The sequence below is a fragment of the Gymnogyps californianus genome, chromosome 10, assembly GCF_018139145.2.
Source record: "Gymnogyps californianus isolate 813 chromosome 10, ASM1813914v2, whole genome shotgun sequence".
Classification (NCBI taxonomy): domain Eukaryota; kingdom Metazoa; phylum Chordata; class Aves; order Accipitriformes; family Cathartidae; genus Gymnogyps; species Gymnogyps californianus.
In genome coordinates this window covers 6,189,353-6,207,220 of record NC_059480.1, presented here as the reverse complement: position 1 = coordinate 6,207,220, position 17,868 = coordinate 6,189,353, and positions in this window count along the sequence as shown.

The following is a 17,868-nucleotide window of genomic DNA, read 5'->3' as shown; positions in this document are numbered from 1 at the left end:
AACTCCAGACCAAATCTTTAATTGCATCCTTTTAAAGGCCACACAGTAGTGTTAAGCTATGTAGTAACACACTCAGAAAGGATCTGAAAGTCTGTGCTGAGAACAGCGTCTCTCACCTCATAGACTCAGCTGTACTGAGCAAGAAATTGTGATTTGTGCCTCTACAGAAAACATTCCACTTGCATCTTATTAGAGCTACCTGGGGAGGAAAAATAATGTTGTGGAGACCAGGAAATTTCTTAAAGTGCTTTACCTGGAGGTCAGTGGAATTCCATTTATAAATGATAAATGCATGCATTTTGATGCTAAAATTGTGATGACTTACAAAGTTTGATATTACTGTACTTTTCTGTGGACAGTGGGTTTTTTTGAAGTGGTGAACATATTTTCAAAGAATATCATAGACATTTGTAACATGTATGTTTGTGCCAATAAATCTTGTTTTAAGAAGTTTCTTTTTGTGTCATTTCTGTTCCCAATATACACAGTTTAAGGACAGTTAAGCAGCTTCAGCTTTCATTCCCTCTCTGTGTTAAGTGCTAAAGACTTCTGGAAATTAAGATTTTCTAATTCACACTGAGTTTTTATATATTCAGTCTAATAGAAAAGAAAAAAAACCCACTTCTGTTGTATAAACAATAATGAACTCTGTACAAAAAGGGGGAGGGGAGACAGTGGTACAACTATTAAAGAATTGTGAAGAGGAGCAGATGGGAGAATGCATTTAGTGCATTTGACCTTATTCTTAACTTTCTTAATGGTAACATATGTTTTCCTTTTAATAGGGCACAGTTAACTCAGGGAACTCATTGCCACGAGATAGTCTTAGTTCACAAATTTGGTGTACTTTGGACACATTTTTTAAAGAAAGAAGGATTCTCTGTGAGAGAGGGATACAGACTCTCTTGCAGGGTCATCTTCTGCCTTAACTTGAAACAGCTGATGCTGGCCACTAGTGTGATGGCTAATGGGGTATGGTAACTGTTGCCATCGTTATTCCTAATGAGTAATTAAGCTCTTTGAAGAGACAAGAGTTGGAAGCTGCTTTTCTCCCCCTCCTAGTGACTACACCTACATTTTTAAATATATAAGCATCACAGTAACTCCTGGGTAGCTCTGCGCCTTCATGCATATGGGGCATTATTCTCATTCAACAGCTCTTCTATTTTGTTGCAAATCAACTCAGCACATATAAAGGGCACAGTATCGTCTCTCCCCAACCAAACACACCAAAACCAGGTAATGTCAAGATGCCTTCTTGTATGACAGTGCTTTATTAGTAAAAATATAGATTTTTCCTTGGTAACTCTTAGCATACCTGCAATAAATTGGGGGCACTTTGAGCATATAAGGAGGAGCTGAAAAAGCAATCATTGATTTCATACAGTGCATATTCTGGTCTACGTGAAATAGCAAATAAGGACTAAGTGAGAGGGTGAATTAAGTTGATTGGTGCATATGAATGTGATATTGAAGAACACAGGAAACTGGTCAAAGCCAAAATGAGGCTTATGCTAATAATTAAGAGAGCACAATGGGCTAATACTCCATTAGCACTCTTACAGTCAGGTTGCGTAGTTAGCTCAGTTTTGTTGAAACAAAATGTCCCACTTTCTGACTTTTGAGCTTACAAAGAATTCTAGCAAATGATAAAACCAAGTGAAAATGAAATTATGTGTAATGTAATGGAGAGATTAAGGTGGATATTGCAGAATCAGTAAGATTATATGAAAAATCTAATGTATTTTTGTATGCTGTTCAGATAGCAGATTCACATAATTCATGGAAGTTCAGGGAGCAAAAGGAAGGACTGCTTCTTAGGGGTTACTAAGTTATGTGGGGTGAAGAGCTCTGGGACTTGCATATGCTTCAGAAAGTCAATAGAAGATAGTTCAAAGACACAACAAACCTTGAAGTGACTGTCTATACACTTTGCTTTGTGAGCTGAAGTACACAGAGGTAAGTGAATGAATAAAATGCTTTTCAATGCTCCTGACAGATCTAAAATTTCAAAAAAATGTCTCACATGACTAAAGATGGTCAGAACTGCAATCTGAGAAGAAAAGCAGGTAATCTTGAGACTGCTAGAACGCTATATAAAAGAGAGCTAGGCAGTGACGATCAGTACATAAAATCAAACCATCTTTTTTTGCTTTCCCAGGTGTTTCAAATCTAGGGGAACATATCCTTGTAACGCCACCTGTGGTTTGGGCAGCTATCATCAAAAGCTCTTACCACAATGTGGTAGACATATTAAATACATTTTACTATGGGAATTTCCTGGTACCAAATGCACTGAGTTATTACACTTTTAAGGCAGCTTTTAGAATGATTTTGCAGAAATAACACCCTTGCCTTTTCCCTTAGCATCTGAACAGTCTAATTATAATTTAACAGCTGTTAGCTGAACTACTTTACAAAGGCACGTAAGCCTGGCTTTTCTACCTTCTGTTGGCCATAATGTAGCTTTACTCTGTTGAATGTAGTCAGTGGACTTGGTAATTAAACTTCTAGTACTTACCTAATAACTGGCAGGTTGTTCTTTTTACTAGAAGATGTACAATACAGCATCATGTTATTTACATATTCTCTGGGTTAGCCTAGAAAACACCTGCTCCATAGTCCAGCTTCACCAGGAGCCTGGAAAGACTTCCCAATACCATACAGTGCATGCCTCTCGGATATAATCTGTAGTAAGCCATAATGACAGTGCACTGAAAGAGCTGGACAGATCAGGGGTGTCGCCAGCATCATATAGCCCTGCACCAACCCAGGCTTTGTTAAACTTCCTTCCTAATGATCCAAGAAAGCTACAGAGGAGAGAAAACCAAAAATTCTCCCTAATCCATGTCAAATGACCAGGGGAGTGGGGAGGAGTTCCTTTTCTCAGCTCGGAATCCAGTGAGTTAGTTTAACTGTGAATAGGATGCAGAAAGCAAGCATCTGAAACTGTAGTGCCACAAGGAACACTGGGGTTAATAGCGCTTGAGGAGCTGGGAAAGTAAACCAGTTTTATATAGCTTTCTAGACAAAGGAAGCCTTGAAATATGGGGTTATTACAATGTACATATTGTTCTTTGCCAGTGCAATTCCATCTCCTTTCAAACCACTTTGGAGACACCTACAAGTTCCAGTGACAAAGTGCAATCTTTTTTATCACCAGGAACTGTCTGGATTAGTTTTGCCATCCTTCCACCTGCTTATCAGGTACCATTTGATAACCGCATGCACTCTTGGCCCCCTTCAGTCCTCTGGAAAGCTTGATCTGAACTTCATTCCTGAGCTGGCTAGAAAACTCCTTCGAATGTCCTGGTTACTATCTGGGAACAATGTATAGTTCTTACTCTTTTGTTTGCTATTTTTCTTCAGTTTGACTAGCCCATGTCCTCCTTAGTCATCCTGACGGTCCATCTCTGCATAGTTGCCAGTTCCATCACTTATGATGACTTTTTTTTTTTCCCCAGAAGTGTTAATATACCAAAAGTAAAACTCTTGCTTACTGCACTCACCAGCTTAAGCATTTCTTGACTACTCAGACATCTCTGTTCTTTGAACACAAATGCCAGTTAAAAATGCTATTAGTTTTGAGATGCCTAGGGTTGGCAGCTAGATGGAAAAAATACAGTAGCAGTCTTTGTTGATGAGAAAAGGCATCACTGGGGAGCTGTAGGCAAAAGCAGTATCCTCAAGGCCTGTCTTGAATCTAGATGAAGAGCCAGCCCACATGTTGTTCTGCAGCTGAGCCTAGAACTTGAAGTCCTACGGAGTGAGAAAGCCAAGCTGGCTGCATAAGCAGTATTGCTGCATTTTGGTGGTGGTGTGCCCATTATGAGCTTCCCTTGGCTATACATAGACTTATTGGCTCTCATGTAGGATATTGAAGAGTCTTCTGATGCCATTAAGATGCCATCTTACAGGTATCCCTGTGTCTGGATTTTATTAAAAAATCGTCTTTGGACAGATAGTTCATTAATACATGACTAAGTGCAGTGTGAACTCTTCTTCAGCCTTGTATAGCTGTGCAACACATCATACTTACATGATGTGTGTCTGAAAAAGAGAAGAAGCAAAAAGGCACATAACCATTAAAAGGGAGCCCTTCAGCATATAACCTGTCTGCTCCTATTTGACCCAGACATGAGGGAGGAATCAAACCTCAACCCACCCAAACGAGCAGCTTCTATTCCTGATTGTTTTCTCTTTGCAGACCATAGCAGAATCTGTGGGAGCTTCCGGGAGAGATTTGCAGAATCACTCTTGCCTCCCTAAAATGCGTTGACAAGAGTGGGCACATCACTAAGTATCTGCAATGCCAGAAAGCAGGTTGTCTTTTAAGCTTTGTTTTCTTTTAAATAAATAAATATTTAAAAGGAAATCGTCTTGCTTTTAAAACTGCCTTAATGGGGGAGGGAAGACACGTTTTCAGGTTTTAGCTGGCCAGCAGTGCAGGCGCCTGCCTGCTGCAGCGCCCCAAAGTGAGTCTGTGCCAGGCTCGGGAGGCATCCGGCCAGCCGAGCTGTGAGCACCCTGTGGTGTGCAGCCTGGGGAATGTCAAACAGTGGCAGCCGACGCAGGCAGCATCACCCTGTGACAGCATGGGCACTGTCAGTCACCGCCTATCGTTCTAGTGAATTTATTTCACAAATGATGCCAACATAGACTAACAGTGTCAGACTCAATCTCAAATGCAAAACAAATCTGGTCACAGTTTGTCTGTCTGGGATTAAACTGCATTGTCCATCCCTTGGGTTAGCCATTCTGCTGTAACTGGCGTTCATTTTAACAGTTTTTCAGATCTCTTTTTCATCTCCTGTACACCAGTTACTTCAGCCCAGGCTTCAAATTTCTCAAGCATTCTCAAACTTAATGGTATTTTCCTTTGTGGTTTTGGCATTGTCTCATTCTCCCTCTCTGCTTCATCCCACCTGTTCTCTGTTTCATGCTGCTCAATGAAATATTGTTCTCCCTCTTGTCTACAAGAGCTATTACTTCTCAAGTAACTTCATTTAACTCTTATGTTCCCCACTTTCTCTATGGAAAAAAGAAATCAGAAGATTTGTGTCTAGCCACAACGGTTGCACACTTTGACTAAGCCATCAAGGTCTTTGTATTCTCCTGATGCTTCCAGGGCTGCCTCCTACATACTGGCATTCTCTGGTTTGGCGTTGCTCGGGGTGACTGATTACATGGTCTCATTTGTCCTTCATAAACTCTTTCAACTCCTGTTTAAAAAACAAGTATATAATATAAATGCACCTTTGTCTTGGAAGGAAAGGCTCTAAGTTTCTCATGTATTTTAGCTCTTTCTTGTACTCTTGCAAGCATCAGAAAACACCGCATCAACGTGGACAAGTACCTGTTGATCCCTTCATAGAACATCTCTTAAGTCAGGAGCCAATATGAAGCATGTTGCCTGCAGCTGTCTGTACAAAGGCTGCCTGTGTCATGTGCTGCATGGGAATGACCTCACCAGTTGAATAGAGCTACTGAACCAGTTACGGATGTAGTCTGACAGTCATAGAACAAACATGACTCATTTAAGAACATTCCCTACCTTCCCTTTTAATAACTGGTTTCACCAAAGTCGGTAAACTAGAACTGAAGGGAGAACAAAGAGTTCTTCAGTCAGCTCTGCATAGCATTCTCACATGCCACTTATTCTGCTGCAGGATCATGTTTGAAACAACTGTCCTTCCACAATTACATCTTCTCTGATGATGTGCAAGCTCTCACAATGTAATCACCGCTAGCAGCAGATACTGACTTGCCAACACTAACAATACTAATACCAATACTAACAAATGAACAGTTCTATGTTCTGGATTTAAAACCAAAAAGCTTCAAAAATACAAACTGTTGGTGTGCTGAGGAGAGATCATCATCCTTGATGATGATAATAACAATTGTGTTGAGATGAGAACAGGGTTCTGCAAATAAGGAGATTTGTGTCTAGTTTGACCAAGCCATCAAGGCTTGGTCGTGTGACTTCACACCCAAGAGCGCTCAACTTCCACACTCAGTTTTCTTAAGAAGGGGCTAAGAAATTAATTCCTGCTATGCCTTTGCTTCTCCACCTTGTGGTATATCAATCATCACTTTGGTAAAGGTCTTTTTGAGAAAGTAGATAATAGAAATTATAACATGTCAGGTTAAACTTTGAAAATTTGAACTTTATTCGTGAAATATTTTTGGTATTATAAAATCTCAACTCCACTGATGCCAACAACAACAAAAAATCTCGATTATATAAGTGGAACTGAGGCTTCATCTCAGATTAAGCTATTACAGCATGCAAATAGCAGCATAATTTCCTGAATATGCAATACACTAGTCCTCATACTAGGTCTTCTCCTATTGTTTCAATTTGATTGTAGTGGACTAATCCTACATAATTAACTTGCAGCGGCATCCTAAAGAGTGCATTCACTTCACCAGTAATGGCTGTGTCTAGATGGGCACAGTGCAATTTTCAAGTATAATTTGTTAATGGTCTCCCTACACAATTCATTGTACTGCAGTCCACCACGTGGCTGGGGAAAGAGTTTGTTTAAGTAGATTTGGCTTCTGTAACTGACATTCACATTGACTCAGTGTGAATTACAAGACGCTTCATGTCAAGATTTGAGGCATGGTTACTTGTAACCACCTCATGACATGTTGTGGAGTGCCATGTCTCTGGTCTTGAGCACTGATCTGTATTTCTGAGGGACCTGAATCCAAGCTCTAATGACCAAGTTTGCAGTGAGGTAATGGCTTTTAGATAGTGACACAATGTGCTTTGATTGCATTTTACAGCTTGAGGAGATGTTGTCTCAGCAGACAGTGTATGACAAGAAAAGTTGATTCATTGGTTATTAGGTTCCAGTGAAGTATAAAATCTGTCATTTTAAAAACTCTCCCTTGTTTGGTTTGCTTTCTGAAGTGCCTGGAAGAGTAGCACACGCATCCTCTCTGACTAGGCCAAAACACCTCAAATTCTGCTGGTGTTCAGACCTATCTTGTTCCCTCTAGAGCTAAAGGCAAGGAAAGGCTTAAACTGGCCTGACTGATTTTTAAATTCTTTGACTTGCAGGTAAGGACAAACTGATGGTTTAGTTTTAAAGTTATTCAGTTTTTAGTTTTGGTAAAGTTGCTTAAATGCCACAGTAGGTAACTTACTATGTACTGGGGGGGGTGGGGTGGTGGAATTTCTGCTGAAACTCAAATTTGCCTTCCATGCTGCAAGAAGAGATATGCACATGCCTTGGACTAATTCAGGTTAGAAGAGCAGAGATGATAAAAATTAGAAACTAATTTTGGTTAACAGCTGAAGTAGATGAGCCTTGTGTTTAAATACAAGCCATTAAGTTTAGTCAAAACACATGTTGCTTTTATCACTCTTCTTAACATGAGCTAGGTAACTCTTGCTAGTGAACCCCAGATAGGACCATATGCAAACTACAAAGTAAAGGTATAAATTTTTTCTGCAGAGGGGAATTATGCTCTTTCTAGTAGTCACATGAGCAGGAGGACACATATGGAAATACTTCAGCAAACTCATTACGGACCACCACTCAGGAGGATACCAGCTGCAAGGACTGCAGTAGAGACCAGCCTGCCCAAACCTGCTTTGTACTAGCCATCTGGAGGAATGCTCTAGCAGAATGGGCTAAATGCCTCAGCACTGACTGAGCTCCTTGGGTGGGCTTTGCATCCACACTGAGCTCTGTACCTATCCAGGGAGTTTCCACTATTTTAAAGCTGGCTTGAATATGCCTTCATAGGCTGTCCCTGCAATGCAGCTGTACTCTAAGGCTGCCCCAAGTCACTGTTTTCCCTGCACTGTATTCATTTAAAAAAGAACAAGAATGCTATTACTGCATGAGAGGAATCAGCCTCCCTAATGAAGCGCTGCTTTCTTCAGTGTTAAATGAAGCCAGCAAAAGCTACCAGCATTATTAACAACAATAGCTGGTTAGTAATGCGCTGTGAAAGAGCAGGGCTGGGGACACAAAACAATCATTGTAAATTACCCAGATCAATAAAAGGGCTGAAAGGCAGCTGGATATGTTTTTCAGACCCACTAGAAAAAAAGAAATCCTGACGCTTATCCAGTTTTCTACCCAGACACCAAGGAAACCATGAGCCCTACAGCATTTTTATAATTGCCTACAGGAGGCATATCTCATGGCTCTGCTTTTTTGGCAAGGTAAGATTTCTTTCAATCTTTTTGTTTTGCTCTGCCTACCTCTTTTTTCTCAAATATAGTTCATTAGCTTTCCTGTAGCACAGTGCTTTAAGATGACAGCAGCCTTTCCTCTAATGAGCAACAATTAGCTAATATTACTTACGATTACTAATTCCTCCTTCCCTTTTATGCCCTTTAACCTTTCTCCTTTAAGGAATGTAAGGGGTTTTTTTTCGTTTTGACTGAATTAAACTGCTTGCTTAATTTCTTTTACTGTGTAGTTACACAACAGAAGCATTGAATTCCAAAGCTCTCCTACTGCTAATGGAGTATCACAGGTTACAAGTGGATAGAATGTGTTTCGTTATGACAATGAGTACTATATTTTAGTGTTTTTCTATGTAAATAAGGCTCATGTGATCACTTTGATTCTGTCTGCTTGCTTGCCTCTCCCCGTTCACCTGATAATTTTAAATTTATTGGCCCGTGTCTACAAATGTGACAGACAGGAATAAGTCCCAAGGATATTTCAGCTACATAATTTCGAAGAAATTATATACCTGGGAAACCAGGTAGATGAGGAAAGTCTCCCTAAAGCTGCACTGAGGAAAGGGCTGTAGTTAAGCTCATACCAATTAAACACCAGATAATCCACAAAGATGGGAAAGATTTCTGTCCTCTTTGTTTCAGTTACTGTCTTCTTTAGAGCAAGTTCCCAAAGCTATTTAAATCGAAGGGAGTTATCCTAATAGAATTTGTATCAATCCTCCACTCCTTGGTGCTGTGGATCAATGACACCGTGCGAAGTGAGCTGTCCTTTCTCTTTTTCTTTTAATTTATTAAAATTAAAAGAATTTCTGATTGCTTATCAGAAATTTCTAATTTATTTATGGACAAAATCTGTGAAACTTCATTTACTGAAGTATCTTGAATTGACTTAGTCTACAAGGGACTTCTGCAATGCCTGAAAGGCTTATTAAAATCCCTACGTTGTTTTCCCGTAGTGTGGCCAGGTATGTCAGGCTTCTCTTCCTGAAGCAAACTCAGCCAGTCAGTAGACACTCTCTCCTGAAAACAAAACCAAGCTTCCACTGACTTCAGTAGCAGCAACGTTCAGTTCAAAACAGCTCATGTGTGAACTAACGCTGGAAAACTAATTGAGGCAGAACAGTAATGGGAAACTCAATCTGAAAAAGAAGTGTTTTTAATTAAGAGACACTCTCCAGAATTACACAGAAAGAGGCTCTTTCTCGTTTAAAATTTGGCTCTTCCTTCCTCACCAACTATAAATCACTGATCTATAATTAGTATTCTTAGTAGAAAGAATGCCTGATTGTCTGGCTTAAGTTAGGCCTATGACTGTGATGAGGAGAGCTGTAGGTGTGTTGGAACAGATTCTAGCTAGTCTGCTACTTAGCATCCAATTTCTTACAAATGTTTCTGTTATAATCTGTTAATGTTATAATCTGTTTCTTAAAAATGAGAACAAATTAAGGAAGAAGTGTGCCTCTAGATTCCTACCAGCTAAGAGCAGCAGCATGACGCCGTGGCACAATGACTGGGAGCTTACCTGGGAACAAGAAAGAGTCCAGCTCCAATCCCGTGCCAAGACCTAGTCCAACATTTTATGTAATAACTATTTAATAAAAATTGCATAAATGCTCACTGGTGGGGAAGCCAGTACCCAGATCTTGTCTCTCTGTCCTTACTCTATTTTTTAAAGGAAGGTGTGTGTCTCACTCCATTTTTTTAAGACACTGACTTCGCTCTACTGAAGTGAGTCCAAAAGGAGATCATAAACGTGATGGAGGTCAGTAAACTGACTCTGGTCAGTAACTACAGAGTTTAAACCAATTTAAACCAATACCAAGAGTGTGCATAGGAATTGGTGGTTGTGGGGAGTCAAGGGTTGGGATACACTGTGTTACAGGCCCAGCACCAGGTCATAGGCCTGGCTGCTTAGGTGTGTGTTGAGGAATCCAGGTGTCTCAAGAACATCTGCTATGTGTGGCCACATTTAATCCAGAAAGTAGTGTGCCTCAGGTATCAAAAGCTGTGGAAATGTTATTCTGCTGTCTTATTGTCTTTAAAAGAGCTTTCCCATGCCCTGTCTATGCCATGCATGGACTCAGAAGTGTACTTTCTCACCAACGGATCAGATTCAGTTGCTTAACAGGCAGGAAACTAGCTCAGCTTTCTGACAGATTAACAAATCGAACTGGCTCACTGAGGGGCCAAGTAAGTAGCAGAGTGGGCAAAAGGAAGGGTCAAGACCACATAACCATGAGTACATGGTAGCAAGGTGGTAGTGGTGGCAGGGATGGGGTGAAGAGCAGCACTGCCCCTCCTTGATGAAAGTGAAATGTCAGATCAGCTCAGAAACCTCGTGAAAGCTGTCTTTGGCATCTAAGTCTGGATGTTTTTGAATGGTGAACCCCAACCTGATGTACTCACTTTCTTTCAGGGCAGAAGAGGATGTATAAATCCAACACAGTAGGCAGGAATGAGGATGCACTTTTCTGTTTGGCATCTCTTACTAGCTCTCTTATGCTAGTCTAATGACATGCAAATTTCAAGTGGCTAACTCTGTAATTCCATGTACAATAGGTCTTGGACCCTTGCTTCAACCCAAAATGCGTTCTTCCATCCTGTTTTGTTTTGGCTTTTGTGCTCCTGCAGCTGTGATGTGATCCAACCAAAAACTTCTTTCATGGGATGTTTTCAGTCAAATCAGTTTCCTAATCTGGCTGACAGTACAGTTGCATAATCTCTAATTTTTAACTCAGTGGAGGTGGTAGGACTGTTCCTTTTGGTGGATGTGTAAGGTCTTTGATCACCTTAGGTAGACTGCGAAATCACAAACTAGGACTCTGAATATTACAGGAAGCTTAAAACCCCTTTTCCGCACTGTGGATTCAATTTCAGGCTCTCTTCAGCCTTCTGTGAGGGTGACTGCAGAAAATGAGTTGCTGATACACAGTAAACAGCAGGATCCCGGACCCGGAGTGCTTAGAGCTGTATTCTGCTTCTGAAATCATGTTAACGGACTTAAGCGCATGTAGTTACAGTGATGAGATACACCCATTTGTATCCTTCTAGTCATTTTAAAACAGAACAATTCAAGGCTCCTTTATGTGTCACTTTTCAAGATATTTGGAACTTAAAATTACACTGAAGTTGCTAACAGAAACTGAATTTAATAAAAATAACTAGCAAACAGTAAGAATGGGGACAGAATGAAAAACTACATTCCACAGAACTCTTTAGGAAAGGTTTTCTAGCTGGGGACAGCCATACACCTTTGCAAAGGACTTCTGAGCTGCAGCACTTCTCAGGAACTTGCTGCTTGAGTTAGAGTTCTTTATCATGTTTCTTACGATCCTTTACATTTTAATCAAAGAGTTTTCAAGACTGTATGGATATTGCTATCTTTCTGCTTGTTATGGTTTCTTCCTACACTTTGTAATGCTTTTAGAAAAACCTGTCCATATATTCACTGGTAATGAGGAAAGTGGGTTTTTTCCTTCCCTCATCCTTTGTCTGTACAGACAGTAACAATGACGCCTTTTGCTCATTAGCAAAAAAGCCTTTCCGGATCTTTGCAAGAATCAATGACTGTCAGTGTCACTGTAAATGATGAGTAATTAGACTTAGGAAATGAAGAATTAGACGTGGGCTCCAGCTGCAAAATATTGATTTTTTTTTTTTTTTTTTTTTAAACAATATACAGTTCCATCAGTGCTGTCATATAACTTATAACAGGCAACTTCTGCAAGTGGAAAAGTGGATAGAGAAGCATAGTTACTTGAAAAAGATGAGCCCTATTTCTTTAACAGTAGCAAACCCAAGAAAGCAATCCTTGGGTAGTTTTTCAGGAAGTCTCAAATGCTCTCCGCCCCCCCCCCCCATTGAAAGACTTGATTATTCCCGCCCCCCCCAATTTTCATACTGTCAGTATGCTGCTGCTTATCAAAACTGATTGAAATATTTTTGTTAAGAAAAAATTCTATTTCTTTAAGTATGCTGGGAAAAGGTTCAGCATTTTGTGTGTGTGTGTGTGTAAAGTTCTGATAATATTGGAAAGTGTGAGAAGCAGGGGGAGCTTCATTTAAAAAAGCTTCTCTAAATCACTTTTTTCCCATGTAAAATCCTTGCGGTAAAAAAAAGAAAGAAAAAAAAGAAAAGGCCTAGTTCTACCAATTCATCTTTTGTGATTTCAGAAAGATACTATGCTGGGAAAAAAGCTAGGCAAGGAAGAGATTCAATAGCAGGTGGAAACTACATATTAGCAGTGCAGTTTGAGCAATGCTAGTTGTGCAGTTAAAAGAAAACAGCAAGGCCCAAACCTGCCTGCTTATGGATGGACCCTACTTAAGAATGCCTGCTATCTTCCATGGTGTTTCTTACAGACCGATATTGGCCTTGCAAAACCAAATGAGGGAGCCAAGTAGAATTTAAAGCAGGACAGTCCCCCACCTCACCAACCAAAAGCCGCTTTGGATAAATGTTAGTGTGAGATGTGGTGTGTTATATGGTGAAATAGATGTATATAAAGGGCTTGCCTTATATATGAATGATTTGTTCTCACCATGCTCCAAGAGTTACAACTGAATAAAAAAAAATAAACAAAGCTGGAAAAAAACCCTACAACCTTTTTAATGTTTTTGTTACAATCTTTGTGTTCTTTAAAACTTTTTGTGTACGCACACACAAACATATTTTACTCATGCTGCTATTAAAACCCTTATGCTATAGCTACTTACTAGGTAGAGTGACCTTAAAATCAAAACAAACAATTTTGTCCTGTGGCGTTTTGCAACCATTTTCTTTTGCTTTGTTTCTTAGCAGATGAGCCATTGAGTCAGTAGTAATATTCACTCCTCTAGAAGCCATGTGCCTGCCTTCTTGTTATTTCATATTGGTATTGCCTGGAACTTGTATCTATACACAATTGCAACTTTCCGGAAATTGGCACAACAGAAGAATTTGGACTGAACTGGTTCAAGATGTACAATCACATTTTGAGTAACACTGTTTTCCCCGGTTTTTGGTAAATTAAATAGAAAGCTATAAACACTAAAAGGTGGCAGGAATAGAACTTAAAAATTATTCCTGTAAGCTTGACCAAAATAACTGTTTAGTATCCCTTTAAAATAAGCAGAACTCAAGTAATGCCTCTGGTAGTTACTAAGATGGAAAAGGTACTGGCTATTTCTGCTCCTGGTGATTACTGTTTGCCTGCTAGAACTGGCATGCTCTGCTACAGCGATGAACATGTCTCCTACTCTGTTCTGGAAACTCATTCAGCTCTAGTGCAGTGCCATAGTTTGCCTCCAGCCCCTCATGCTTGCACTCTGACGGTGCAGGGGGGAACCTCAAAGTTTTGCTTTGGTTGAAGTGCCTTATTTTGAATCTGTGGTAAGAGGTATAGCCCCTAGCATGCAGCCAGAGACGGGTATTTTTGGCACATAACATGAAAAACAACATCCCATGGAAACCAAGAATGTCATTCCATATCCCTCCAACCAAACCTAAAGCAGAGAACTTAAACAGAAAAGACAATGAAATTTTGGATGTAAAGTCCTAACAGCAAGTTGACCAAACTACACACAGAATATCTAATTAGGATTAGTCTTTAAATTAGACTCCTCAGAGGAGTGCAATCTAAGAATGGGATCCTGATAAGCTGACTTGTGCATCACAACAAATCCAGTTGCAGAATCTGGTCCTAATGCTTCCGCTGCCCACCCCCTCTCCTCTCCAGGAGTTAAATACTCCACAGTACTTTACTCACAGGCTGTTTCTGTCACAGTCATAGCTTAAATATCTATGTACCTAATGGACTTATCCCTAACACCACAGTAAGGGAGGGAAGCGGCATTAACCTCATTTTGCAGATAAACAGTGGAAGCCCTGATGGCTCTCTACTGCATTACATCCTATGGAGCAATTGCACGTATGCAGTGAGTGTAAAAATGCTGTTATACCAGACTGCTGTATTCACAACAAGACTGACAGAGCTTTGGCATGTCCTCTGTTCCTTCTCTGCATAGCCATGTACAACTACGAAAATAAATGAAGTTCAGAATATGGATAGGTTACCATTAATTTCTCAGCTACTGATTGCTCTCCTCAGCCTTGGAAGATGTGGAGACTAGAACAGTACCACTCAACATGCTGAACTATTTACGTGGGTAATCTCACTGCTAAACTGTAGCAACTCAAGTCTTGGGTTCTCTCTTCCCACAATTTAGGATGGAGCAGGGGCCTGAGCAAAAACCTGTGTGACCAACATCACAGGAATTTTTTTTATTTTTTTTTTTTTTACTGTAAGATGGGAAATGTCAATACCCTCTGAATATTTTGCCTGAACAGAAGGGGAAATGATTTAATTTTTTGGCATAAATATGAAAAATTGTTTCTTAGACATTTGGAATAGGAAGTAATCATACGGTAATTAGCATACCAGGAACTAGTTTTCCACAACAGAACAGTACATACCTTTAATGTCTCAGAAACTCTTAGTTTAACCATTTTTGTAGTTATTCAAACTGATGCTAACTGGATGGTGCCAGAGAAAGGTGAAGCTCTACGCTCGCCTGTCCTGCACGTTGGTTTGTGTCCCGGCAACTTCTGAACACTACACGGGGTCAGTTTCGAAACTTCGGGGCGTGCACCCAGCACGAGTGGCAACACCAGGAAACGGGATACGGGCGCTTCTCCCTTATGTAAGCGAACCGAGCCCCCGGCAGGCCATTGGCTGGCCCCGGCAGGACAATCTCCCAAGGCTCCAGCTGCTGCCTCCACACCGCGAGCAGCGCGTCAATATCCTCTCACCGGGAGCGCGAGGCTCTCCCGGCTGGGCTCGTTTCCCTCTCCCCTCAGCTCGGGGTCCCGCCAGGCCGTTAGCGGCGGCGGCGGCGCTCAGGCCGCGCAGCAGCCTCTTCCAGAGCGGCCTTTTCCTGCCGGCACGGCGGGAGCGCTTCCTGAGCCTCCTCGGATCGCGCTCGGCGGGCGGCCCGGCCGCCCCTCGCCCACCCTTCCGCCGCCGAGGGGGCCGCGAGGCGGCCGGGCGCCGTGTGGCCACCGTGTGCGGCGCTCCCGGGCAACGCGCCCCGCCCGTTCGCTTCTCGCCTCAGCGGGGCCGAGCGGGCGCCGCGGCCGTTGGTGGCCGGGCCGGGCCGCGCGCCCCGCCCCGCCTCAGCTAGCGAGCGCGCGGCCGGCCGCCAACGGTCTCCCGCGCGCAGACCCAGCGGGCGGGCGCGCGCCGACGTCACGGGCGGCTCCGAGGGGGCGGGGCGGAGCCGCTTCCCTCAGGCGTGGTGTAACCTCTGCCCTCCTCGGCCCTTCGGTCCGGCGGCGGAGGGGTAGCGCGGGCGGAGGGGAGCGGAGCAGAGCGGCCGGCAGCTGCGGCGGCAGGCGGCGCGACGCCCGGCGGTGAGTGCTGTGGTGGTCGCGCGGGGACGCGTCCGCGGCGGGGGAGGAGGGGGAGGGGCAGGCTGGCGGGGCAGGCTCGGAGGCGATCGTGGCTGCCGGTGGAAACATGGTGCCACACGTGAGGCTTATGTAAAATGAGCGGCGTACGGCGCCGCCAATGGGGGAGGCGCGCGCCCCGCCCCCGCTGCTGTCCCCCGCCGACGTCACGCGCCAGCAGCCAATGGCCGTGCGGGCGGGGCGGGCTCTCCGGGCTCAGTCACGTTTCTGCCTGTATGAAGTCGGTGCCGGGCTGCGCTGGGCTGAGTGGACGCCGTGTGCGCGGTGAGTCGGGCTCCGCCGGGCGCTCTCCCCGCGGCCGGCTGGGGCTGGGGCTGGGGGCCCGCGGGCGCCCTGGCGGTGGTGGGCGGCGGTGGGAGGCGGCAGCCGTGGGGGGCAGAGGGGCTCCCTCTCCTCCCTCTCCTCCCTCTCCTCCCCCGCCCGCTGGGCCGAGGTTACGTAACCCCCGCTCGCCGGGGCTCTCCCGTTGCCGGGGAGACGGGACGGGGCCGCCGGTGGGGCGGGCGTCGCCACGGGGGTCCGGCCCGCTGCTCCCCTCGGGCCCGCCGGGGAAGGGGAGGGTGGGGCTCCCTTCAAACCGGGGAGGGGGCGGCTGTGACACTCACCCCCCACCCCCCACCTCAGACAGTAGCGGGGGAAGGGGGCGCCGGCACTGGCTTTGACTCCCTCCTCGGACCGGGCCGCGGGGTGGGGGGCTCCGGGGGCGAGTGTGTCACGCCGCCCGCCCATCTCGTACGGGAGGGAGCGTCCGGGGGCGGGGGGCACAGACTCCCCCCCTAACTCAGGCCGGGGCGGAAGCCGGGGGCTCCGAGGGGCGGCTGTGCCACGCCCCCCCGCCCGTGTGGGGCCAGGCCGGGGCGCCGAGGGGCGGCGGTGGCCCGCACCTCGGAGCGAGAGGGGGGCGGCAGTGCCCCGCGTCTGGTCCGGGGTGGTGGCGCTGCGGGGAGGCTGCCAGGCCGGTGTGGAGGAGGAGCGCGGCGGGGCGGCTGTGACTTCCCCGCCCCGCGGCCGACGGGGGGCCCGGTGGCGGCGGGGCCGGTCCCTTGGCGCTGCCGCGGGGCTCCGCTCTGGCGTCCCTGGCGGCCGCATCTGTGCGAAAGGTCAGCGCCGGCGTTTGGAGAGAGCGAAAATAGACGCGGGTAGCACCTTTGGGGAACACGTGTGTCCCGGTGCAGTGAGCATGGACCGCGGCCCCGCACTCCGCCGTCCTCCTGTTGAGGGGATGGTGCTGTACGCAGCTGGCTGGGTGGCTTTTTTCACGTGAGGAATTGTGTGGCAGTAAGTAACAGAATCTGGGCACGCTACCGAGATGCGTGAGCTACAGGTAGAGTAGGCAACAGCTGCTGTGAATTTCTTTTTTGTGTTGCCTATAGTTGCAAGGACACTTTGTTCCTTGAGACCGTGTGGTTGTGCTGCTGTTGACATTAGTTGCATGCTATTACACGCATGATTACAAAACAGTTTATGTAAGTACAGTTTCATGCAAATAGATGAGCAGTATGGTAACAGTCAAGCTGACACTTTACAACTGACTTTTTGTAATAGATTAGGATAGGGTACAGCATTTCTCTGTGTACCACAGGAGCTTAAAAAGCCCCCAGAGAGGTCAGCATGGGGTCTCTGGTACTTGGAAACTGAAGCACTTTGAAATTGTATTCCAGTGAAACAGTAACTTGGCTGAGACAGTGCATGTGAAGGATTTTAAAGAAACATGTTGGTTTATGTTTTTAGGCCGTGAGATGTCTGTCTGTTTCTTTTCGAAATGTAAGACACTGAGGTTTACCATGTTGCACATCTGAGATTGAATAGCTACCACTTACGTGTTTACAAGTAAAGGGGAAAAGGTGGAAATTCTGTAATGATTCTAGCAGTAAGATTGTTTGGTCAAATCAAAAGCAGAGTAAAAACCTGATTTAGTATAGTGAGAAACTGTTTCAGGTTGCCAGTATCATTTTAACCACACAGTTTGTTTACAGATGACAGTTAATGTTAGTTAACATTTGTCAAAACTGCAGCTATCTTTTGGAGCTGACTTTTGCTTATTGTCAAGGTAAAATCTGAATTAATCACAATGATGGCAGTGAGGAATATCTACTTGAATGCAAATGGGTAGTTTTGATAATGTAGGGTTGTTGATAAAACTTAAGGATGTCAAGCTGACAGCTAAGGCCTTGATGGTGTAGCCCCATTCCATAAATGGATCCTAT